Source organism: Mirounga leonina, unplaced genomic scaffold (genome assembly GCF_011800145.1).
Source record: "Mirounga leonina isolate KUSES-001 unplaced genomic scaffold, KU_Mleo_1.0 Mir_447, whole genome shotgun sequence".
Lineage (NCBI taxonomy): Eukaryota > Metazoa > Chordata > Mammalia > Carnivora > Phocidae > Mirounga > Mirounga leonina.
Window position 1 is genome coordinate 10,829,969 of NW_023270757.1, and position 26,909 is coordinate 10,856,877.

The window sequence follows — 26,909 nt, forward strand, 5'->3', positions numbered from 1 at the left end:
TGCCTAAGATGCTATCATTATTTTGTTGGATTTAATCATGCAAACTGTTTTCTTTTATTTAATATCGATATTTTTGGTAATATTTGAAAGTACAGCAAGAAATTTTTTTAAAAAAAATAAAGTTAATAAGCAAGGATAAAATAAAACTCTTACAGGACAACCAGAAGATGGCAGCATGGCAGTTATTTAGAAATTTGATAGCTTTTAACTTCGATCAAGTGAGAAACAGTTTCCAGATTTTTGAAAATAGTATCCAATCTACAATCACAAAATTTTATCAATATAGGAAACATAATTAAAAAAAAAAAAAGATTGTTAGGAAGATCTAAATGATAGCTTGACCAAAGTGGAATTACAAAGGAACAAAAATGGGTTCTTCTTCACGGCAAATAATGCAGAAGAAAGATGAAAGACGGTACAGGGTGAATGTCAAGGCTCTTAAAAATATGCTTTCAGAACATTATAAATTAGCTTGATAGAGCTCATTATGGGAAAGAAGACACTCTTAAAATTCTAAACAAGATTAGGCCTGATATTGAAATAACCAATCAATTCCATCTAGGCCATTAGGAAGGAATTAAAGTTCATTATTATAATTGCACAAGTTCAAAACAAAATCCATAAATTTATCATCTTTAAAGTCCATTTTAGCTTTAAAAAATACAGCTATGATTCTATGATCTTACAAATCTTTTATAGACCAAATAGGTGCACACTTTAGAAAGAACTCCAGTATATTTTCTTATTTTTTAAGGTGCAATCCCATTATAATTAACACAATTAAGTGAAGATTTTAGTATAACAACACCAACAAAACTTTTAAGCCTCATTGGAGAATCCACATATTTATAGTAATATGGAAATTAATAAAATGATAGTTCAAGAAAACATTTGCTATCATCCCTGAAAACATTTTAATAAGATTTTACTATAGCACAAAATTTGAGGAATGCTTCCCAGTACATTCTACTATGAACTGTTAAAAATAAAGCTCAGCACATTCATCTATTACATTTTCCTGTTCACCTTAAAAATTTATTATAGATACTAAACCTCACTCTTCCTCCAAAATACACTAAGATCTGCTCAAACTGAACTAGTTATTGTACTTGTTAAGAAACTTAACAAGTTTGGGGCACCTGGATGGCTCAGTCGGTTAAGCGACTGCCTTTGGCTCAGGTCATGATCCTGGAGTCCTGGGATCGAGTCCCGCATCGGGCTCCCTGCTCGGCAGGGGGTCTGCTTCTCCCTCGGACCCTCCCCCCACTCTCTCTCTCACTCGCTCTCTCTCAAATAAATAAATCTTAAAAAAAAAACCTTAAAAAAAAAAAGAAACTTAACAAGTTTGCATTTTCACATGTAGTAGTGTAGATCCATTCATTTATTCATTCAAAATTTATTTATTATATATTATAATACTTGGCACCATTCTAGGCAGTGACTGAGATGTATTACAAATTTTGAACAGATCTAGTAAACGAATATATCAGGAAAATAGGAGAAAATACAATAACTGAATTAGAAGGCCAAACATTTTGAGTGGATGTCTATATAATAATTATAATTAACAACAAAAACAATTGTTAATATGCATTGTTTAAGACCTTGTAGTTTTCCTTAGTTTGGTGTTATGGATATAATAGTTAATCAAACTTACCTTTATAGGTATTAAACTAGTATTATGTTCACAGAATGAAAATATTTATAAACAATATCCTTCAGGTAATAAATTACAGAATTACCAACAGAATCCCAGAGGTAAAGTCACTGAAGAATCCAGGCAGGAGGGAGATTTATCCTCATTTCATCCTGCAGTGGGCAGCAAAGCCTTAGTCAGATTTTAAGATTTGAGAGAAAAGGAAACAATGAACAACAGAGCAAAAACAACTGTTGGAACAGACAGATGTCATCCTCAGGGCTTATAGGAAGCAGGTTTTGGGGGCGAGAAAAAAAATTAGAGGATGATAATGATGATTATGATAAGTATTTGATAAATGCTTTATATTTTTTCCTCATTCTAAAAAAAGTGTTTAATATGGTAAAGCCATGAAATCAGTCGCTTTTTACATTGAGCAACTTGAGACTCAGTTAAGTTAAATCTAAGGACAGAAAGCAAATGAGCAGCAGAGTCAGGATTCCAACTAGAGATCCCTGCTCTACGTTAGAATTAGAGGAAAACTGGGAACAGATTGGAGATCCAGGCCTTAGAAGACTATCTTTAGTCCTTTGGAATTGAGAAATTATCTGTGTTCTTTTAATTATTCCACAAATATAAATAAAATATCTACTCAAGTGCTTAGACTCCATGTTTGAAGGCAAAAATAGCACTGAAGTTCATCCAGGGAGTTAATACTGAAAGACAGATTTCAGTCGTCACCATGGTTTGTTCACCTTAAATTTGATTCCCACTCATCTTGGTAAATTCCAATTTGAACTAAAAGGCTTCAATCTCACGGACCCTCTCCCTCGAGGGTCGTGGCCTTGTGGACAGACATAACGATGCGGAATGAAATATTCTGGACCACACAATTTATTATTTGAGTCTATTTACACCCTATGAACTTCACCTCATAGGACATCCAGTACATTCCTCGTTTTTTTCTTTTCTTTTTAACTTACTTTGTTTAAATTCAATTAGTTAACATGTAGTGTATCATTAGTTTCAGATATAGAGTTCAGTTATTCATCCTTTGCATACAACAGCCAGTGCTCATTACATCACCTGCCCTCCTTAATGCCCATCACCCAGTTATCCCATCCCCCCACCCCATCCCCTCCAGCAAACCTCATTTTGTTTCTTTTCTTTTTTTTTTTTTAATATTTTATTTATTTGACAGAGAGAGACACAGCGAGAGAGGGAACACAAGCAGGTGGAGTGGGAGAGGGAGAAGCAGGCTTCCCGCCGAGCAGGGAGCCGGATGCGGGGCTTGATCCCAGGACCCTGGGATCATGACCTGAGCCGAAGGCAGACGCTTAACGACTGAGCCACCCAGGTGCCCGCTCAGTTTGCTTCTTATAAGCGTATCCCCATGTTTATTGTATGTCAACCTCAGGTGAATGAAATACACTTCATTAAAATTTGACCAACTTTGGCCAAATATTAAGATTTTATAAATGTTTTAAAATGTTAAGGGGCACCTGGGTGGCTCAGTCTTTAAGCGTCTGCCTTCGGCTCAGGTCATGATCCCAGAGTCCTGGGATCGAGCCCGCATAGGGCTCCCTGCTCAGCGGGGAGCCTGCTTCTCCCTCTCCCACTCCCCCTGCTTGTGTTCCCTCTCTCGCTGTGTCTCTCTGTCAAATAAATAAAATCTATAAAAAAATAAAAATAAAATAAAATAAAATGTTATAAACCAGGGTGCCTGGGTGGCTCAGTCAGTTAACCATTGGCCTTCAGTTCAGGTCATGATCCTGGGGTCCTGGGATGGAGTCCTGTGGCAGGCACCCTGCTCATAAGGGAGTCTTCTCCCTCTGTCCCTCCTCTTTGCTTGTGCTCTTTCTCTCTCTCTCTGCCAAATAAATAAATAAAATCTTTAAAAATAATAAAATAAAATGTTATAAACCACATGGAGCCTACCTAATAGCTATTTGGTCTTTATTTTTCCCTCTCCGCCTTTAACTGTTTTTCCTATTATATAAAATTATTATTCTATTTTGTGTCTGTAGAGTTAAAATAAACATCTGTTACTGCCCCTTAATGAAATAACTATTTTTTTATACATTATTCTTTTTTTATGGCATGGCTTTTCATAAGAGAAAATATTGTCAGGTACTATTCTTCTGTACATTGACATATTTTTAAAAGAATAAAAGGGAAAAAATCATTAGAAAAATTGTAACTTCATGGTTTATTTGTACTTGGTGTTATAAATTTCTGCTAATTATAAATTATATACAATGCTCAGATTTAATGTTTGCTACTTTATTTGATCTCCTTTGGAGCTTTGATCTTTCCCAGGTCTTTGACCTTTTGTGATACAATTATTTTATCTTCTTTTCTCTTATACACCTTATTAGGTGTCCCAAGTCCTTTTTACCTGATATTGTTTCAGTCTCTTTTTTCTATTTTTTGTTTGTTTGTTTGTTTTGTTTTCTGGAATCTTATTTAACTCTTTCCTTTCTTTACAAAATTTATGTGTTTAGGAGAGAAAATGTAAGGTAAATTGACAGAGTAAACTGAATGTATCGATTAAATTTTGGACACTAAAGGTTTTAACCCTTCTTTACTAAGTTGAAATTATTCCTAGATACGTGTATTTAGTTGTAAATGCTTACTTGCCATCATCTTTACGTGTTTACCCATGATACAGAAAAAGCACAACACACTAGATTCAACTTGAGAGCTGCCTAACATGTCAGTCATTATTCATCAACAGCATAATTCCAAATCTCATAGGCAAATTTAGACTTGAACCTAGCACCTAACAAATAAACATTTTAAGCTTGGGGAAGTGGTACTCTCTACCACCCAATCATTTACTACTGATAGTGTCATATAGAGTAGTGTTTGTGCTTGTTTTTCAAATGAAATATTTGTAACATTTATTTTAGTAAAATATGGAGAAAATAGAAAATTTATGATTAAAGATAAAAAGTTAATAAATTAGTATTAAGATAGGAACTAGAATTATTGCTCAAATGCTAGTGGTTTTGGAATACCCCTCCTATTGCTACTCCCAGCCAGGGATTTTGCTATGCTTTCTCGTGTCTCCAACATTCTATTGTGCCTCTCACATTCTCTTCCAGAAATTTCAAGTTTATATTACAAATTGGCATTACATAGTAACTTATTTTATCCGTGCTGTCTGTATAACCTCACACCATTATATACAAATCTAATGATGGCAAAACTCCTGAGGTTCTTTTCTTTTCAATTTTAATGCAGTGTAGTTAATATACAGTGTTATATTCATTTCAGGGTACAATATAGTGATTCAACAATTCCATTTATTACTCAGTGCTCATAGAGATTTTATGCTCTTAATCCCCTTCATATATTTCACCAATCCCCCTCTCCCCACTGGTAATCGTCTCTTTGTTCTTTATAGTTAAGAGTCTGTTTTCTGGTTTCTCTCTCTCTCTTTAAACTCCTGAAGTTCTTGATCTTTTATCAATGATGTAATCGTTAAATGCATGCATATATATCAATACATTTCACAGTAATTTTAATGTGCATGATAATAGATTATAGTAGGTATGTAAGATATAAATTACATAAAATATTTTTCTAGATTTGTTAATCTATGCAGGTAGATACATTGTAATCATCTTCTGTCTTCTTGAGTGCATCGTACACTGCAATCAAAAAATACTTGTCTGGAATTTGATGAAATAATACAATAGAAAATATAATTTGGGGGATAGATAAATGTAATGATTCTAGAAAACATAGGTTTAAGCAATTGGTTTCATTCATATTATTGATAATGAAATAAGGAGGAGTAATATGTGCTCAATGTGTTTAGAGTGAAAAAGAACTAGGACAGGGAGTAATTATATGATTCAGCAAAATGGTGACATTGGAATAATTTGGCAGCTATAAAGAAAGTTTGGGAGTGTGTTGACTTCATTTATGTCATTACTTACCTGAAGCTCTGTTAAAACAGCATTAACATTTTTTGAAATAATTTTATATCAATAGAAAAGTTGCAAAAAGTGGTAAAAAGAGTTTATATATACCCATCATCCAGCTTCTCCTAGTGTTAATACATGACATAGTCATAAATTTTTTTTGTACCATTGTATGATTAACACTGGTACAATAATACTGAATAATCTATACCTTTACTGAAATTTCACCAGTTTTTCCAAATATATATTTTCCTGTTCCAGAATCCAAACTGGGATCCCAAATTGCGTTTAGTTGCTGTTTTCTTAGTTTCTGCTAATCTATGACACTTGTTTAAGTCTTTCCTTGTCTTTCATGACCTTGAAACATTTGATGAGTACTGCTCAGTTGCTCTGAAGAATGCCTCTCATTTTGGGTTTATGTGATCTTTTTTGCATGATTAGATTGAAGTTATACATTTTTGTCAATATCACAGGAGTGATATATTCTTGTCAGTGTATCGTATCAGGGGGTTCATGATATATTTTATTTCTCAGGATATACTTTTTAAAAAATATTTTATTTATTTATTTGACAGAGAGATAGAGAGAGAGCACAAGTAGGCAGAGCAGCAGCAGAGGGAGAGGGAGAAGTAGGCTCTCCACTGGGCAGGGAGCCCGACACAGGGCTCGATCCCAGGACCCTGGGATCATGACCTGAGCTGAAGGCAGATGCTTAACCGACTGAGTCACCCAGGCGCCCCTCTCTCAGGATATACTTGATTAAGGTAATGTGTGTTGGATCTTTCCATTGTAAATTTACCATTCTTCTCTTTGTAATTAATAACTATATTTGGAGAGATACTCTGAGATTATGTACACATCCTGCTTCACCTAATTACATCCTTTGGTGAATTTTGCCTGAAGCAATTATTAGTGTGGTGTTTGCTTAATGGTAATTTTGTATTTGTCATATTATTTCTCTATTATTTCATAATAAGCTTTTTGTAACTTAATTATAACTTGCTATTAGTAGTAAGCAGAAACAACAAAAATATGCTCTTTCTTATTTTTGCTCTGACTTATTAATTTGGAGTTTTTGCATTACTTCCAAAGACCCTAACTAGATTAGAGTTCCTTTTCCAAAACATGTTTTTAGCTAAATTTTGCTGACACAAAGAGTTATGTTCACCCAGACCCTGCCCATACCATTACATATATAATATATATATATAGTATATATAATATAGATACACACATTATATACATACATATATACCATTTATATGTATATGTAAATGTGTGTATATGTGTATATATATGTGTGTGTGTATATTTGTATATGTATATAACCATAAATGTGTGTGTGTATATATATGTATATATATATAATGCTAGTAATAATGTGGGCATACAGAGTGACATTGAAAATTTCTTCCAATTTTAAGCTAGCACAACTCCATTAGAGAACCAGTGCTTTGTAATTGCTTTGATGAGTCAGTATGGTTTCTGTTTTGTCATTGATCTGCTAATTAAAACTTCTTAAAATAAGGGGCGTCTGGGTACCTTAGTTCATTAAGCCTCTGACTTATGATTTTGGCTCAGGTCATGATCTCAGGGTCGTGAGATAGAGCCCTGCATCGGGCATGGAGCCTGCTTAAGATTCTCTCTCTCGGACGCCTGGGTGGGCTCAGTCATTTAAGCGTCTGCCTTTGGCTCAGGTCATGATCCCAGGGTCCTGGGATTGAGTCCCATGTCAGGCTCCCTACTCAGCAGGGAGTCTGCTTCTCTGTCCCTCCCCTGGCCCGTGCTCTCTCTCTCTCAATTAGAGAAATAAAATCTTAAAAAAAAAAAAATTCTCTCTCTCCCTCTCTCTCATGCTCTCCCTCTTAAAAAAATCTTAAAATAAGAAATGTTATCATGAAAACATGCCCAACATCACTAATCCCCAGGGAAATGGAATCAAAACAGCCATAAGAATCATCATCTCATTCATCAGAATGACTAAAATCAAAAACACAAGAAACAGCAAATTTTGGCAACGATGAAGAGAAAATGAACCCTCCTGTACTGTTGGTGAGAATGCAAACTGGCGCAGCCAACATGGAAAACAGTATGGAGGATCCTCAAAAACTTAAAAATATAGCTACCATATGATCCAGTAATTCCAATACTGGGCATTTACTCAAAGAATATGAAAACACTACGTCAAAGAGATAATATGCACCCTTTGTTTATTGCAATATTATTTACAATAGCCAAATTATGGAAGCAATCCTAATGTCCATAATAGATGAATGGATAAAGAAGAGGTGGTGCATGTATATATGAACACACATATATATATGAATATGTATAATGGAAATTATATATATAAAATTATATATAGTAGAAATTATATATAATACACATAGTAATATCCCTTTATATATATTATATATAAGCATCTTTTCATGGTGACATTTCATATATATGTGTGTGTGTGTGTGTGTGTGTGTGTGTGTATAATGGACTGTTACTCAGCCATAAAAAAAGAGTGAAATCTTGCCATTTGCAAAATGATGGCTCTAGAGAGTATAATGCTAAGTGAAATTAGTCAGAGAAAGACAAATGCCATTTGATTTCACTCATATGTGGAATTTAACAAATAAAACAAATGAAAAAAGAAAAAAAGAGACAAACCAAGAAATGGACTCCTAACGATAGAGAATAGACTGAAGGTTACCAGAGGGGAGGTGGATGAGGGGATGGGTGAAAGAGGTGATGGGGATGAAGAGTACACTTATCATGATGAGCACTGAGTAATGTATAGTATTGTTGAATCACTACATTGTATACCTGAAACTTATATAGCACTGTATGTTAACTTTACTGGAATTAAAAAACAAACAAACAAACAAACAAAATCCCAATTAAGATCATAAAAACAGGAGAAAGTGTCATGATGCTTTAATAATGATAAAGTGTCTGACTTGAGAGCTTCCTTGTGAAAGTTCACTATAGGTTCGGAAGGAAATTTGTAAAAGAGGAACAAAGCAAACAGTACAATGATTTGTAATTCTAGAATGTGAGATTAGATGTTAAAAAATTGTTTTTCCTTAATTATAAATTGTGAATACTATGGTTGAAAATTTATTAACACAAAAAAAAATCACAAAAAGTTTGAGTTTAAATGAAAATTATGTCCCTACATTTTTCCCCCAGTATACACTTTAAAATTTTTCTACAGTATATTCTTTAATTTCTAAGTATCTTTTTGATATGAGTGCTTCAGAGTTGGCAAGAATATTTTTTAGATATGTTAGTTTCTTGCTCTGCACAGCTATTCTTAGAATATGACCCTTAAACTAAATGCATTATGTGTCAAAGAATAAGAAATTTTACTTTTAGACATACAAACAGCAAATATGGCTTTGATTACCTTATAGGAAACCTTTTGCACTCTTTAAAGCTTTCTGTGAATCTGTCTGATGACATTAATTCAAATTACATTGTCTTATTTTGTGACTTCTGTAGTTATTCAGCGTTATCACAAACTCACCAAGAATTTCCCCCCACTCTGCTTAAAATCACTAATGGATTTGCTGCTAACCTCTGGCTTCAGTTGCTGTCAGTTGCCTTTGGTATCAATTGTGTATGCATTGAGCTGATAAGTACTGTGGCTCATTTTACTCTTGAGCAAATCAAGTTTAAGGGAAAAAAAGGAAGCAGGGACAAAAAAATAGATGAATAATTACCCTAGCTTGGGATGAAGGTGGTGAAAATAACTTAATTGCTTCCTAATTCTTGGCAAGATATAATGAAATGAGACTTTGGAGGGGTGGAAGGTGAGAGGAGGACCCTAGAGCAAAAGGTGTGTGTGGGGGAAACAAGGGGTAAGGCATGGCTTTCTTGTGCTCTCAATTATAGTTTCCTTAGACTCCCTCAAACTCTATTTTATTCTATATTATCAGCTTGATAAAATTATAATTAAAAAGTACATCTTGGTTTAACTATGGATTCCTTCCCACATCAGTGGCTATTCCTCAATATTCCCAGTGTCATCATTTTATCTTACATTTTAATTTCTTAGTTCACCAAGAAGAACAGTGCACCCTAGCATATAAAACATTACTTGTCATGACTCAGTAGACTAACAAAGATTTTGTTGAAAGGAGTTTAATGAAAAGATTCTGCTCTTCTAGGTCAAATTATTAGTTCAGATATTATGCAAGAGAGGAACTGGCAATTTCTAATTGCATTGTATAATATGCTTACTTAAGAAACCAAAATATGTATAAAATGTATATTTTCTGTAATGGGCAAGAAAATAGCATTTAATAATATAACATATCAACAGAATCTGAAACAAACAATCCTGCTATTGGAAATAACTTTTAAGAATTGTTATTGCATAGAAGAATGCTTTCAGTATTGTTCCTTTTATTTTAAAGTAATGATAATCATCTATGATAACATAGGAAGAACTGAAACAAAATGGTTAAATATAAATTTAAAGGTGTAATAATAATTTCATGGCAATTTGGTTATTTACCTTCATGTATTTAAATTACATGATGTCATATTTTGTGCTTGTCTACTCAGATATTTTGAACCAAATACAATTTAAGTCTGTCAACAGATATTTATAATCTACTTACCAGAAAAATAGCATTAAACTAGGTGAGTTCAGAGGAAGCAGATGCACTAACCGCAAAAGAATAAAATGACCTTTAATTTTCAGGATTTCTGAGTACTCAATATAGCATTTTGATTTCAAATTGAGAATTATTTTTTAAACAATGCAGTCTTATGAGAATAGCTCAGAAGCCCTGATAGAATAGTGCAATTAAAGAAGTAAGACTCCTGAAGCAGTCTTTCCTGTCCTTCTTTCATCATACACACGAATAACTCAGAGCTATTTATGCTTATTGCAGTTACTCGTATAAGGCAGGATGTACTGGGCAAGTAGTTCTGAACGGAGGGGTCCAGTTTTAGTTTTGCTACTAATTACCTGTGTAAGCCTGAACAAGTTCCTCAACTTCTCAAGTTCCTCAACTTCTCTCAGCCCAGGTTCTATCATCTCTTAAATGAAATGTTTAGAAAAATTGTTTCCATTTGCTTCAATTAATAAATTTGTAACTTACCTCAATTTTGAAAGGCCCATGTTTTTCAATAATCTTTGAAGGATGCAAATGTGCTCCTTCAATGGCCCATCGATCTGAACAATCACAACAGTGGCTTGAGGGATTAGGAATTTTTAGAAGATGTTATCTACTTTTTCAATTATACCTTCAATGATGGCTTTAAGACATATGTACATCTTACGACATCCAGCATGTGTTTACTGTTTACGTTCACACATACACAGGCACTGTGATGGTGAAGTGCAGGATATTACGAAAATTTCTAGAGGACGAATCCAAGCAACCACTGGGGTCGGGGAATACTTCTGGAGAAAGATATCTGAGTCGAGATCTGACAAAGATTAGACATTAGCCAAGAGATAATAAGGGGAAGTAGTGTCTTAGTAAAAGGGGATGGTCCTTTTGAGAAATCTAAAAGTTCAGTAAGGTTGAACTTTAACTTTGTTTTAACCTATTTCAGTGAAAGGAAACTAACACTTGTTAAATACATACCATGCTTTAGGCGGGATGTTTGGTGCTTTAGACTTGTGTTAACCGGGATGTTATTTGTCACTGTAGAGCCAGGGGAACCTCATGTAACACTTCAACTACACAACTACTTGATGATCATTAGTTTTTATCTAATTGATTTAATCTTCTTCCAATCTCACCATTGCTTTTTACTGAGGAATCACACCTAGCCTGTACTTCTGCCCTTGGAATATCTTCTTTATCCAAGCTTTTCTAGCATCTTCCTTCTATTATGCAGATGGCATTTTAGACATTGTCTCCTGTACAAACCCCTTTTGGCTATTTGTACAAACCCAATATTTTGGGTTTTCTTCTTTTGTCCCCTAATAGTGCTCTAATTCTCTTTGTAGATAGGTACAATTTATGAATTTCATTTATTACAATACATTTTACAAAGAATAGTAAAACTTTTCTTTAAAGTTGCTGTAAAATATTGACATGTTTCTAAAATTATATATTTATCTTTGGGAGATATATTTATTCTTTTTTTTTTTTAAGATTTATTTATTTGACAGAGAGAGATAGCGAGAGAAGGAACACAAGCAGGGGGAGTGGGAGAGGGAGAAGCAGGCTTCCCGCAGCGCAGGGAGCCCGATGTGGGGCTCGATCCCAGGACCCTGGGATCATGATCTGAGCCGAAGGCAGACGCTTAACGACTGAGCCACCCAGGCGCCCCGAGATATATTTATTCTTTGACAACTATGAAATTAGCTGTGTGTGTGTAAACACAAATGTGTGTGTTTGAATGTGTGTTGGGGATATATTAGAGAAAAGTAGTACCAGAAGTTCATGGGTTTTTTTCTTCTCCCAAATAAGAATTCTAAACTTAAAATAAATCAGTTTTGATCATCTCATTTTATAGATGATCTGAAACTCAGAGATAAGAATGTATCTAGTTTTCCTACTTTCAGTTCCAGGGGTCTTAGTATAATACAGGATAGCCATGAGAGCATGTCTGTTTCACAATGTGAGCTTGTATATGGCAAGGTGTGTATTTGTAAAACTACTCGGTGGTGCCCAAACTATGATCACACGGATGCTCAATTTAAAAAGTATTTTTAGAGAATGACTGGAAAATTGATTCTCTGAATTTATGCCTTTCAACCCAGAGGATAGGAGAAAGTATGTACTGACTACTTGGAAAATGAGTGCATAAAATTAGCTGGCTATTATCTAGTTAAGAAATAAGCTCTGCTGTCTGGTGTGCTATGAAGTGGAAGTGAGTGGTTGTTGGAAAGAACATATAAATGGTACTTTAAGAGGCTATATTGATCTTTTTTTTTTTTGTTTTCAAATTAAGGTTTTGAAAAGAAGTAATTTTAAAGATAAGGAAAAGTTTAGTGAAAGTCACCATCTCTAACATGTTATGGCTGATTAGGTTATTAAACTAGCATGTTCGGTTTTCTGTTGTGAGGTAACGGGGTAGACTATATTTTGGATATCTCTTTGTATGTACAAATTTTCTATACATTAATTCAATAAATGTTTACTGAGTGACCATTATGTGTCAGGCATTGTGCTAAGTATTAGAAAAGAGAAATTAAAAATAAATAAATAAATAAAGTCCCTTCTGTTTGGAAAATGGTGTTTTAAACCAGATACGCCCTGAAAGCAACAATTACAGTCCAGGTTTATGATATAGGAATGCAAGACATATGAGATATACACCGTTTAGGGACATATAACTAAGCCCAGGAGAAAGATGAAAAGGGGAATGGGGTAAGCTGAGCTCTGAAGGACTTAGCCTGAGTTAGGGGCTTAGCCAGGAGGAGAAATAAGAAAAGAGTATTTGAAGAACAAGGAATAGAATATGAAAAACACAGAAGTGAAAGAGGACATGGTATACTCAGGGAGCAGCAAAAAACAAGTTGTTTTGTTGTTGTCGTTGTTTGTTTGTTTGTTTTCCAGGAGCCGAAGGGTGATAAGGGTTAATGGTGGGAGAAGAGACTGCTGAGCAAGACAGGAACTATTTACTTCCTGAAATACCAAACCAAGAAGTTTACTTATTGTCTGGAGTGATGGGGAATCTCTTTTAGGGTGTTAATGGGAAAAGGACCTAAACAGAATTTTCTCTTTGGATAATAACCCACAATTGAATGGAAGATGAATTGGATGAGGATAAAATCTTTGAGACAAGGAGATTAATTAATAAGTTGCAGCTTCTGGATGCTACATAAAATTTCCATTTACCACTCTTCTTCCTAAAAGAAAGTTTAGGTACAGAACTATAAATACTCAAAAATGAGTGAATCCTTAGATTGCAATTCTATTCATTGCCTTCTACAATGAAGAAAGTGAGGTCAGACAGGTAAAATGACTTGCCCAAAGCCAGAGAGTTTCTGACAAAACTGGAATTTAGGACCCTGATCTCCTCTTTCTTAAAAAACATGGACTAAGATTCATAAGGAACCAGCCTTTCAGCTTCATAGAAATATTGTAGCTAAAGTATTAACGATGATGTGTCTGTGTTAGCAGTACCATAAAACAAGTGACCTTCATGGACGAAACTCTGTGGTTTAAATTAAAAAGACAGGAAAATGAGATCTGCTTATTAATGTAATTAGTTGATGTTCCAGTGGGGTGACAGATCCATAAATGCCAGCTATAGACCAACGATAATGGAGCATTCAAATCTCCAAACTGGTGCTCAAGTCCTGCTCTCAGAAATCATGAGGGACCTGCTTCCTCTATCCTGCCTCCTTGCAAGGTGCTAATGCTATGTTCTGAATAATGGTGGGCCACGCTAGCATAACAGCAGTGCTCTTGCTGGACATTAATTCCACTGTTTGTTTTCTGTTGCTATAGGGTCTGAGTTTTTGAAAACTGGGCATTTATCGGGGCGCCTGGGTGGCTCAGTCAGTTAAGCGTCTGCCTTCGGCTCAGGTCGAGATCCCAGGGTTGGGGATCGAGCCCCGCATGGGGCTCCCCGCTTAGCGGGGGGCCTGCTTCTCCCTCTCTCTCTGCCTGCCGCTCTGCCTACTTGTGTTCTCTCTGTCAAATAAATAAATAAAATCTTAAAAAAAAAAGAAAGAAAACTGGGCATTTATGAAGTGCTATCATGAATAGGACAAGGAAAGAATATCATGATTAACCCTTCTTGAGGATTGCCAGATTCACAACATGTTCATACAACTCAAAGTATGTTAAGGGTATAACACACTAGAATCTTTTTATTTATTTATTTTAAAATAATCCCCCTCAAGACCTCTATCAGAGTGCCTAAATTACATTTAAAAGTGTAATTTGGCACCCAGCTTGTTACCGGCTGCTTCCAACTGAATATTTCAGTGCCCAAACAGATAGTATAGAGATAGAACGTATAGAGATAGAACACCTTACAGAACCATATATTCATTCAGGTGGGTAGCCTTTGTTGGCTGTTAAACTTGAGAGTATCCACTGGGACTATTCAGACAATCATCAACCCACAGTGAGGATGTGAATTGCCCAAGAATACAGGTTGATAAATGACAGAACTAGTGCCCGAATCCTACAACCCTTACCCCAAGATATCCCATATCCACTGTGTCAAAAGGAATTTGCACTCTGGCCAATATACTATTGTTTAAGTAGTGAAATAATTCTTAAAGGGGTCTAATTTCCTGAAATACATATAGGTATCAATATTGTCCTAGCTCCAAAGATTCTAAATTTTGGAAATAGAATTTTATAAAAAAGTTCTCTGGGAAGGTGAAATGGAAGTCAACCTTCAAGTGTTTCAGTGATCCCTGAGAGCTAAGCAGCACATGATGATTTAAGGTACCTAGCTGTGGGGTACCTAGCTTAGGGAATGCCCCTAAGTATTGGCAACACATGACATTCAGAGCACCGTGGCCCAGGGAGAGCAGGCCTTAATGCATATGTGCAGATGTTGCCAACTTACCTGGGTGAGTCCAGCCCATTTCTCATGTTTGCAGAATAAGTAGGATAGGAGATCAACACCGTGCGTCTCTGGAATAAAACATTGATTTTGTTTGTTAAGGAGATACATGGCAATGGTAGAAAAAAAATTAGAAAATACAGAAAATTATGCAGAAGAAAATCACCACTTAGAGATAACCACCAAGAGTATTTTCATATATATTTCCCATGTTTTTCTGTGTACATACTACACCAAAAAAGACGCTACACATGTCTGTTCACAGTTCATAGGAATAATTGAGTGGTGGAATGTTCCAGGCACCCTGGTGACAATCTTGCCTCAATAGGGTGAATTGGCATTTATAACCATGTGCCATTTACAATGCTTTCTTCATTTCTGAAAATATGAATTTACTAAACTCTCACTTGGTAATAATGGTACAACAAGGTTTAGACTGTTTGAAAAAAATAATGTAGGTACATTATAGCAAGGGGATAGAATAAAGTATCAAATTAAAAAAAATTATGTCTCATGTCAAGAGATACTTCGCGATTCCTCTGTTAGGGAACAACAACAACAAAAAGACTACCTCTTGATCCTCCAAATGAGAAAGGAAAGTTTTAATTGGATGTCATCAGTTTCAATTATTTTGGATATAAAAGAGGAGACAGGTCACTTGAAAACAAGCAGTTACCAGGTTGTACTAACAGATTATAACTGTGGAAACCTCTTTCTCCCTGCTCCTCCTGAGATGATGGAGGACTCCGCTGAGATACCCTCATGAGTCACGTCTGCTTCTTGGAATTCTGAGTGTTTTATTAATTTATAAAGGCAACTCTTCATATGTAGGGAGGGGGAGAGAAAAGAAGTTAGCTGAGTAAAGAGAATTCCTGTTTGTGGGGAGGGTTAATTTAGTTTTACACAATGGAATCCTATTGTATCCTCATCTGGTCACCTAAAACTATAAAATTCACTTTATATTCTCATGCCAATTGTCTTCAAAAATATGTTTACAAAAAAAAGCACAATAGTTCCTTATCTGGGGGAGAAACTCAGTTTCTCTAATCTGTTAGAAGATATATAGCTTGCTTCCTTTTACAAAGAAGAGTTAGTATAAATAGTGGTGAAGTGGATTATCAATTCATAAATGTTTGCCAGCATCTGTTGATATGTCCTTTTGAGAGATTCCCAAGAGAGAAATAACTGGGTGAACGGGAGCAAATATTTTTAAGACTTTGATACCTGCTGGCAAATTGCTTTCCAATTCATACTACCACCAGCAATGAATGAAGATGGCAATTTCATCACACCTACTCATTACTAACAAAATAACACAAAAGGCTTGCTTTACAAAAAAGGTATTATTTACTTTTTGCAGACAAATACCCTCAAATACAGATATAGGCCAAGCTGTTCTCAGTAATTAAAGTCTTTGTGATAGACTGTTTCTTTAATTCAGGAGAGTATCACTTTGAAAATACATTTAAAGAGCAAGAAGCTGTGTCCATAGACAACCCCTTGTATCCTAGGAACATCAAAAGAGTATTATTTATGCAAAAAGCCCGTGAAAGAGAAAGACAAATATTACATGGGAAATGGGGGGACCTGGAGGATAAAATTTACCTCTTGCCACATGTTGGAGTAGAGGTATATTCTAACGCTAAAAAGTACAAATTCTATCGTTTTTTAGGGCTGTCATAATAGAGAACCACAGACTGGGCTTATACAACAGATTTTTTTGTTTGTTTCCTCATGATTCTGGAAGCTAGATGATTCTGGAGGCTAGATGTCCAAGATCAAGGTGCCTGCAGGGTTACTTTTCTCTGAGGGCTTTTTTCCTCAGCTTGTAGATGGCCATCTTTTCTCTGAGTCTGCACATGGTCTTTCCTCTGAGGGTCTCTGTGCCCTAATCTATTCTTATAAGGACACCACTCGCAATGGATTAGGGCCCACCCTAATGGACTCATTTTAATCTAATTACCTTTTTTTTTTTTTTAAAGATTTTATTTATTTGACAGAGAGAGACACAGCGAGAGAGGGAACACAAGCAGGGGGAGTGGCAGAGGGAGAAGCAGGCTTCCCGCGGAGCAGGGAGCCCGATGTGGGGCTCGATCCCAGGACCCTGGGATCATGACCTGAGCTGAAGGCAGCTGCTTAACTGACTGAGCCACCCAGGCGCCTAATCTAATTACCTTTTTAAAGACATTCTTTCTAAATATCATCACATTCAGAGTTAATGAAGGCTAGGGTTTTTTTCTTTCTTTTTCCTTCTTTCTTTCTTTCTTTCTTTTTTAAGATTATTTATGAGAGAGAGAGAGAGAGTGTGAGCACAATTGTGGGGAGCAGTGCAGGGAGAGAATCTCAAATAGACTCCCCACTGAGCGTGGAGCAGGATGCAGGGCTCAAAATCATGACCCATGAAATCATGACCTGAGCCGAAACCAAGAGTCAGATGCTTAATAGACTGAGCCATCCAGGCACCCCTAGGATTTCAACATAAGAATTTTGAGGACACACAATTCAGCCCATAATACCAATATATTAAAATTTCTGGTTTGCCCTTATAAAATATTATGCACAGTATACTATTGTTGATGGTAATCCCTTTATTCACTAATTATGGCAGCATTACCATCTTTTATGAGAAAAAAATCTGTTACACACTGGGATCATTCTGAATTTGAATGATGTCCGCAAGCACACCTGGTTTGCTAACAAGTAGATACAAAGAAATTAGATTTAGTAATAACTGTATTTGATCTCTTAAGTTTAGTTTGCATACCATATATAGCATCTTTCATTGAAATATAACATATCTATATTGGAAATGTTCCTGAAATTGGATCATACATCAGTAAGGACATAAAAGTTTTAAGATAGGTTGAAAAGGTAAGTTATTTTAACTACTTGCTATATATCTGGAAATTATATAAACTATATAAACAAATTGATTGGATACTAATAAATAGTTAATAAAGGGAGAAATAACAGAAACTAAACCAATTCTAAAATATTCATATTGTGCATAAGGGGCATTAATCATTGTGCTGATGATTTACTTTGGAGTAAAATAGTGATTCTGCTTTAGTGAAGTGGTATTGATGTAAATCTTTTGAAGAACACCTCTTACTGTGCTTAAAATGTAAGAAAAATGTGTAGGTCTGCAGCATTGCATTGCTATGCTCATATGACCATTTCTAAGTTTCCTCTAAATATGGACCTTTTTTTTTTTTTGGTTTTGACATTTTGAAAATTTTATTTATTTTCATTATAAGTGTACTCTTTAATCCCCATCATCTATTTCACCCATTCCGTCCTGCCCCATTCACCTCCCACTGGTAACCACCAGTTTGTTCTCTATAGTTGAGTCTGTTTCTTGGTTTATCTCTCTCTTTTTACTTTGCTCATTTATTTTATTTCTTAAATTCCACATATGAGTCAGATCATATGGTATTTGTCTTTTCTGACTGACTTATTTTGCTTAGCATTATACTCTCTAGCTCTATCCATGTTGTTGCAGATGGCAAGATTTCATTTTTTATGGCTGAATAATATTGCATTCCACTTCTTTATATATATACACACCACTTCTTCCTTATCCGTTCATCTATTGATGGACACTTGGGCTGCTTCCGTAGTTTGGCTGTTGTAAATAATGCTGCAATAAACATAGGAGTGCATGTATCTCTTTAAATTAGTATTTTTATATTCTTTGGTTAAATAACCAGTAATGTGATTACTGGGTGGTAGAGTAGTTCTATTTTTAATTTTTTTTGTGGAACCTTCATACTGTTTTCCAGAGTGGCTTCATTAGTTTGCATTTCCACCAACACTGCAAGAGGGTTCCATTTTTTTTTTTTTTTTAAGGATTTTATTTATTTATTTGACAGAGAGAGACACAGCAAGAGAGGGAACACAAGCAGGGGGAGGGGGGAGGGAGAAGCAGGCTTCCTGCCGAGCAGGGATCGATGTGGGATTCGATCCCAGAACCCTGGGATCATGACCTGAGCCGAAGGCAGACGCTTAATGAATGAGCCACCCAGGCGCTTGAGGGTTCCATTTTCTGCACATCCTCTCCAACACCTGTTGTTTTTGTGTTGCTAATTTTAGCCACTCTGACAGGTGTGAGGAGATAGCTCATTGTAGTTTTTTAAAAATTTTTATTGTTATGTTTATCACCATACATTACATCATTAGTTTTAGATGTAGTGTGCCATGATTCATTGTTTGTGTATAACACCCAGTGCTCCATGCAGAACGTGCCCTCTTTAATACCCATCACCAGGTTAACCCATCCTCCCACCCCCTTCCCCTCTAGAACCCTCAGTTTGTTTTTCAGAGCCTATCGTCTCTCATGGTTCATCTCCCCCTCCGATCTCCCCCCCTTCATTCTTCCCCTCCTGCTATCTTCTTCTTTCTTTTTTTTTTTTTTAACATATAATGTATTATTTGTTTCAGAGGTACAGATCTGTGATTCAACAGTCTTGCACAATTCACAGCTCTCACCATAGCACATACCCTCCCCAATGTCTATCACCCAGCCACCCCATCCCTCCCATCCCCCACCACTCCAGCAACCTTCAGTTTATTTCCTGAGATTAAGAATTCCTCATATCAGTGAGATATGATACATGTCTTTCTCTGATTGACTTATTTCACTCAGCATAATACCCTCCAGTTCCATCCACATCATTGCAAATGGCAAGATCTCATTCCTTTTGATGGCTGCATAATATTCCATTGTATATATATACCAGACCTTCTTTATCCATCCATCTGTTGATGGACATCTTGCTCTTTCCACAGTTTTGATTTTCATTTCCTTGATGATGTGTGATGTTGAGCATCTTTCCATGTGTTTACTGGTCATCTGGATGTCTTCTTTGGGGAAAAATCCGTTCATGTCTTCTCCCTATTTTAATAAGATTATTTGTTTTCGGGGTGTTGAGTTGTATCAGGTTTTTTTTTTTTTTTAAGATTTTATTTATTTATTTGACAGAGAGAGACACACAGCAAGAGAGGGAACACAAGCAGGGGGAGTGGGAGAGGGAGAAGCAGGTTTCCCGCGGAGCGGACAGCTTGATGCAGGGCTCGATCCCAGGACCCTGGGATCATGACCTGAGCCAAAGACAGATGCTTAATGACTGAGCCACCTAGGCACCCTGTTGTATCAGTTTTTTTACATATTTTGGATACTAACCCCTTATCAGATATGGCATTTGCAAATATCTTCTCCCCTTCAGTAGGTTGCTTTTTTTCCCCCCTCTTTTTAAAGATTTTATTTATTTATTTGAGAGAGAGAGAGAGCACAAGAGGGGGGAGCGGGAGAGGGAGAAGCAGACTCCCTCTGAGCAGGGACCCCGATGCGGGACTCGATCCCGGGACTTCAGGATCATGACCTGAGCTGAAGGCAGTTGCTTAACCAACTGAGCCACTCAGGCACCCTCAGTAGGTTGCTTTTGAGTTTTATTGGTTGTTTCCTTTGCTGTGCAGAAACCTCTTATTTTGATGTAGTCCCAATAGTTTATTTTTCCTTTCACTTCCCTTGTCTTAGGAGACATATCTAGAAAAATGTTGCTAATAGCCTATGTCAGAGAAATTATTGCCTGTGCTCTCTTCAAGGATGTTCACAGCTTCAGGTCTCACATTTAGTCTTTAGTCCATTTTGAATGTATTTTTGTGTATGGTGTAAGAAAGTGGTCCAGTTTCATTGTTTTGCATGTAGCTGTCCAGTTTCCCCAACACCATTTGTTAAAAAGACTATTTTTGTCCTATTGTATATTGATTCCTTCTTTCTCTAAGATCAATTGAACATATAAGCATGGGTTTATTTCTGGGTTTTCTATTCTTTCTATTCTTCTCTTCTCTTCTCTTCTCTTCTCTTCTATTCTATTCTATTCTATTCTATTCTATTCTTCTATTCTTCTTTCTATTCTATTCTATTATTTTCTTCTATTCTATTCTAATTATTATTCTTGTTTTTCTATTCTATTCTATTAATCCATGTATCTGTTTTTATGCCAATACCATACTGCTTTCATTACTAATGCTTTGTAATATAACTTGAAGTCTGGAATTGTGATGCTTCCAATTTTGTTTTTCTTTTTCAAGATTGCGTTGGCTATTCAAGGCCTTTTGTGGTTCCATACAAATTTTAGGATTATTTCTTTTAGTTCTGTGAAAAATACTGTTGGTATTTTGAGAGGGATTGCATTAAATCTGTAGATTGTTTTGGGTAGAATAGACATTTTAACAATATTTGTTCTCTGAATGTCTTTCCATTTCTTTGTGTCATCTTCAATTCTTTCATTAGTGTTTTATAGTTGTCAGAGTACAGGTCTTTCATCTCTTTGGTTAAGTTTCTTCCCAGGTATGTTATTATGCTGGGTGCAATTACAAATGGGATTGCTTTGTTGATTTCTCTTTCCGCTGCTTCATTATTAGTGTATAGAAATGCAAGAGATTTCTCAACATTGATTTCATATCCTGTGACCTTATTGAATTCATTTATCAGTTCTAGAAAGGGTTTTTGTTTTTGTTTTTGTGTTTTTTTTGTTTTTTGTTTTTTGTGGGTTTTTTTGGTGGAGTCCTTAGGGTTTTCTACATACACTATCATGTCATTTGTAAATCACGGAAGTTTTACTTCTTTACCAGTTTGGATGCCTTTTATTCCTTTTTCTTGTCTGATTGCTGTGGCAAAGACTTCCCATACTATGTTGAATAAAAGTGTAGGGAGTAAACACCCTTGTCTGCTCCTGGCCTTGAGGGAAAAGCTCTCAGTTTTTCACTGTTGTGCATGCCGTTGGCTGTGGGTTTTTCACATAAGGCATTTATTATGTTGAGATATGTTCCTTCTAGACCTACTTTGCAGTTTGTTTTTTTTTAATCATGAATGAATATTGTACTTTGTCAAATGTTTTTTCTGCAACTATTGAAATGATCATACAGTTTTTACCCTTTCTCTTCTTGATGTGATGTATCACGTTGATTGTTTTGCAAATATTGACTGTTCTGGTATCATGGGGAAAAATACCACTTGATTATGGTGTATGATATTGTTAATGTATTGTTGGATTCAGTTTGCTAATATTCTGCTGAGGATTTTTGCAACTATATTCATGAGAGATACTAGCCTGTAATCCTCTTTTTTTGGTGGTGTTTTTATCTGGTTTTGGTATTGGGGTGATACTGGCCTTATAGAATGAATTTGAAAAATTCCTTCCTGTTTTATTTTTTGGAATAGTTTGAAAAGAATAGGTATTAACTTTTCTTTAACTGTTTGGTAGAATTGCCTGTGAAGTTGTCTGGTCCTGGACTTTTGTTTTTTGGGAGTTTTTGATTACTGATTCAATTCTATTGCTGATAATTCATTGGTTCAAATTTTCTATTCTTCGTGCTTTAGTTTTGGTAGGTTATATGTTTTTAGAAATTTACCAATTTCTTCTAAATTGTCCAATTTTTGGCATATTGTTTTGTATAATATTCTATTATAATTGTTTGTATTTCTGTAGTGTTGGTTGTTATTTCTTATCTTTCATTAGTGCTTTTGTTTATTTGGGTCCTCTTTCTCTCTCTCTCTTTTGTTTTTTTGTTGATGAGTCTGGCTAGAGGTTTATCAATTTTATTGATCTTTCCAAAGAACCAGCTCCTGGTTTCATTGATCTAGTCTACTCATTTTTGTTTTGTTTTGTTTTGTTGTTTAATTCCTATAGCATTTATTTCTGCTCTAATCTTTATCATTTCCTTCCTTTTGCTGGGTTGGATTTTGTTTGTTCTTCTTTTTCTAGGTCCTTTAGGTGTAAGGTTAGGTTGTGTATTTAAGATTTGTCTTGCTTCAGGGCACCTGGGTGGCTCAGTTAAGTGGCTGCCTTCGGCTCAGGTCATGATCCTGGGGTCCTGGGATCGAGCCCCACATCTGGTTCCCTGCTCACGGAGAGCCTGCTTCTCCCTCTCCCTCTGCCTGCCACTCTGCCTACTTGTGCTCTCTCTCTATCTCTCTGTCAAATAAATAAATAAAATCTTAAAAAAAAAAAAAAAAGATTTGTCTTGCTTCTTGAAATAAGTCTGTATTACTATAATCTTCCCTGGTAGAACTGCTTTTGCTACATCCAAAAGGTTTTTGACCATTGTGTTTTCATTTTCATTTTTTCCATGTAATTTTTTATTTCTTCTTTGATTTCTTGGTTGACTCATTTATAGTTTAGTAGCATGTTATGTAATCTTCCATGTATTTGTGGTCTTACAGATTTTTTTTCTTTTGGTTGGTTTCTAGTTTCATAGTGTTTGGTCAGAAAAGATGCATAGTATGACTTTGATCTTTTTGAGACTTGTTTGGGGGCTTAATATCTGATCTGTTCTGGGGATTGTCCCATATGCACTTGAAAAAAAATGTGTACTCTGCTGTTTTAGGATGTAATGTTCTGAATATGTCTGTTAAACCCATCTAAATGGACCTTTCTTTTGAATCACAATAATAGCAACATAAAACTCCCCTATCCTTTCCTTCCTTGTTTCCTTAATATGTTGCTTTTAGCTGTAGAAATTCATCTGTAATTGAAAGGTTTTAAGGATTTCCCCCCACCCCCAGATTTTTGGCCTTTTCATGAAACTGAAACATGACATGTTTTTTAGGTTGTGAATCCCACTAAATTAATATCAACGAAACATTATACTTTACAGGTTAAATACTCTGAGCAACATGATAGTAATGAAGTATTCTCAAATGAGCAAAATGAGAACAGGGTGAAGTTACATATTAGTTTATATAAAATAGTAATAATTATCCTGTTTCAAACATTAGTTTTAATTCATGTTGCTGTGTATATTGCATCTTTATGTTAATAATCAATAAAAATATATCTTAGTTTTGCTTAAAGTAGTTGTTATTTTGGTGTAAAGTAAAAATAAAATAAAAATATTAAACCACCTTATTTTCCTTAAGAATGATTTTGGTTAACTATAGCATTATGATGAATTATCAAATTTCTAATAATGATAAGGTAAATAACCTCTCTCTTAAACTAAATTATTTCAAATGGAATAATGTCTGAATGTTTGAAATTAGTGTTTTTGTAAAAGAATGAAATCAAATAATTCACTAAGATATTTTCTGATGTTGAAAAACATTTGAAAAGAGGAGTGGGAATACCATTATGTATAGGTTTCAGATTGGTGATGACAAGTATCAGATCAATCTGGATTTTATATATAGCTATATTAAGTGCTAGATCAGCAATGTTTAAATAGATTATTGCAACTAAAATATCCTCTGTCAAGAACCTTGATCAAGGTTAGTTCTCTTTTCCCTGGACGATTCACTCTATGTAAATGATGTGATCTCATGATTTGGGAGAGTTCGTGAAGCACTGAGGTAGGAGGAGGTTCCACCTCTGCTAAGACAGTGTTTCTCAACTCTGCACATGATTGACATTTTGGGCTGCATGAATCCTTTTTGTGGGGGGCTGTCCTGTGAGTTATTGGATGTTTAGCAGCATCCATGGCCTCTCCCCACTAGATGCTAGTAGCATCTAGTAGCATCCCACCCCCAGCTGTGACAACCAAAAATGGCTCCAGAAGTTGTTATATGTCCCTGGTCATAGGGATGGGAGGAGGAAATTAGCCTGGGTAGAAAAACCCTGAGTTAAAACAGTAAAATGATGTGGATAGGTCACCACCTCTCCTTCAGTTCCACCACCAGATCTATAAAAATAGCTTCTGATCAAAACATACTTTACCAAATATACTGTCTACCTTTCAGGTTTGGCATTTAGTACTTCCCTTATTAAAGCTATGGTTGTTCTTTTCTTCTTCACTTTGCTATTATGTTCATTTTCTCTTATCAAGTCTTTTATTCCCCCTTCTAATTCTACCCTATACTCAGTTAAACCAATCTTTAAAAATTGTGTTCCCTCCCTTTCCTCCTGCAACTTATTCCTATATATAGGAATGCATGTTCTGATCAGAAAAATCATAGCAAACAAATTTAATCCAATTTTTTTAAAGCCCTGACTATTCCTAATGGCCAGAGTCATGGAGATTTTAGTACCTGAAGATTGTCTGCTTTGTGAGTCCAACTCTGACTTTGTTGAAACCATGTTTCTCTGTGATAAATTTATTATAGCCTGGCAGTAATGCTGTATTTCCAGTTTTGTACTTTCTCTTCACCACATACTTCTGCTCCCATGGATATTAGATAATTGGATTCTTGCTTGACCTCTGGAAAACTTTAAGTACCTCCCTGTCATTTAAGAAGATTTTCTGTTCCTCTAGTCATGCCAGATCACAAGTAAAACACAGAACATAGAATTACAACTGTTAATTAACCATTTAAAATGCCTCATTGAAAAAAAATGCCACTTTTTACTTTGGTTTCTTTTATGATTCTTTCATGAATAAAGTTTGCCATCCATAGTTATGTTTCTCAGTTATTTCTTGTAATTATAATTGTGCAAATATAATTATATTAAAATGTAAGAAATACAAATGGAGATTTTCACACTTGAGAGATGATTAGTAGACTAGAAATATCAATTGACATATTTTTAAATATCGAAATTATTTAATATTTTTTGAAGAATTTTTACTTTCAAATGTTTTGTAGCTTTTAATAGTGAACATTTATTGGCTACTTACTATGTCCTAGGAAGGGTTTCTAAGCAATTTATTTGTATTAAATCATTTAATCTTTACAATAACTTCAATATAAGTAAAAAAATTGAGGCTCAGAGAGGGTTATGTAAATTGTCTAAAGTCCAGTGTAGCTAATAATCCAGGGGCCAAGTTTCAAATACAAGAAATGTGAGATTCTAGGTTTGGCCATAGAATAAAGACGATGGCTTAAATTCGTGTGTGTGTGTGTGTGTGTGTCTGCACATGCATGCGTCATGCATGTGTGCCTGAATTTGTGCACATGTCTACTGTGCTTGAATAATGGCTAAGGGAACATTTTGGGTGACCCAAAGACTTGGTTCCCTTACATTATCCAAGGACTCCTGAGACATAACAGTGAGAATCCCTTAATTATAATTGACAGTTTGGATTCAGTTTACTTGGTTATCCACTCAGGTGCCTTCTAGAGCTAAAATTCTTTGGGTCTGTGAACTTTAAATATGAAAGAAAAACATACTTTTATTTTTAGTTTATGGATGCTAACTATTTATTTTTATTTTTTAAATTTATTCATGGTAAAACTTTTATTCCAGCATACTGGTAGAAATCACAAAGGAAGTTTATTTCTTCTGATTTCTTCTCCCATATCTGGAAATTTCAAACAGATAGAATGCCAAAAAAATATGAACAAAATGAGTGGTTCTTTGATTTTACATTTAATTGAAGTTCTTGTAAACAACACTGTCACATTTGCAATGGGAGTTCTTAGATTTAGATCTGTGCTTTTATGTGGGTTGGGTGTCCACATATTTGGAAATGTGACACTGTGTCTAATAGAATAATAAAATAGAAGGAAATGATGGAAATATTGGTCTTAAAGCAGCAATACGTGATTCCGTTTCCTCCTATGATTTTTAAAGTGCTCAAGTTCATTTGAACATATTTAAATCTATTACCTGCGCATACATTCTAGTTTCACTGCCTGAAAATTTGAAACATTATTACTGTGAAATGATTCTCTTAACTTTAACTGATTTCCATTGCCATTTTTTGATGAACAAATATTATAGGACTTTTGTTATCATAAAACCTGTTTAACCTGCTTCCTCATCTTCTTATTCGGAATATAATAATTCACTTAGAATTTTTGAAAAGTGTTGTCTGAGTTTTTGCCTGAAATTGGCTTTTGTGTATCAGGAACTTAATCTGCCTTTATGTTTCTTTCTAGGAAAAACACTGTTTATTTTAAGATATAAAAA

At 35.2% G+C, this 26,909-nt stretch overlaps 1 long non-coding RNA gene across 1 annotated transcript in view; it reads left to right on the plus strand.

Annotated features, from left to right (window-relative positions):
- LOC117999073 overlaps positions 1-26,909 on the plus strand; it is a 663,845-nt gene that overhangs the window by 586,864 nt on the left and 50,072 nt on the right. The gene's annotated exons all lie outside the window — the stretch shown is intronic.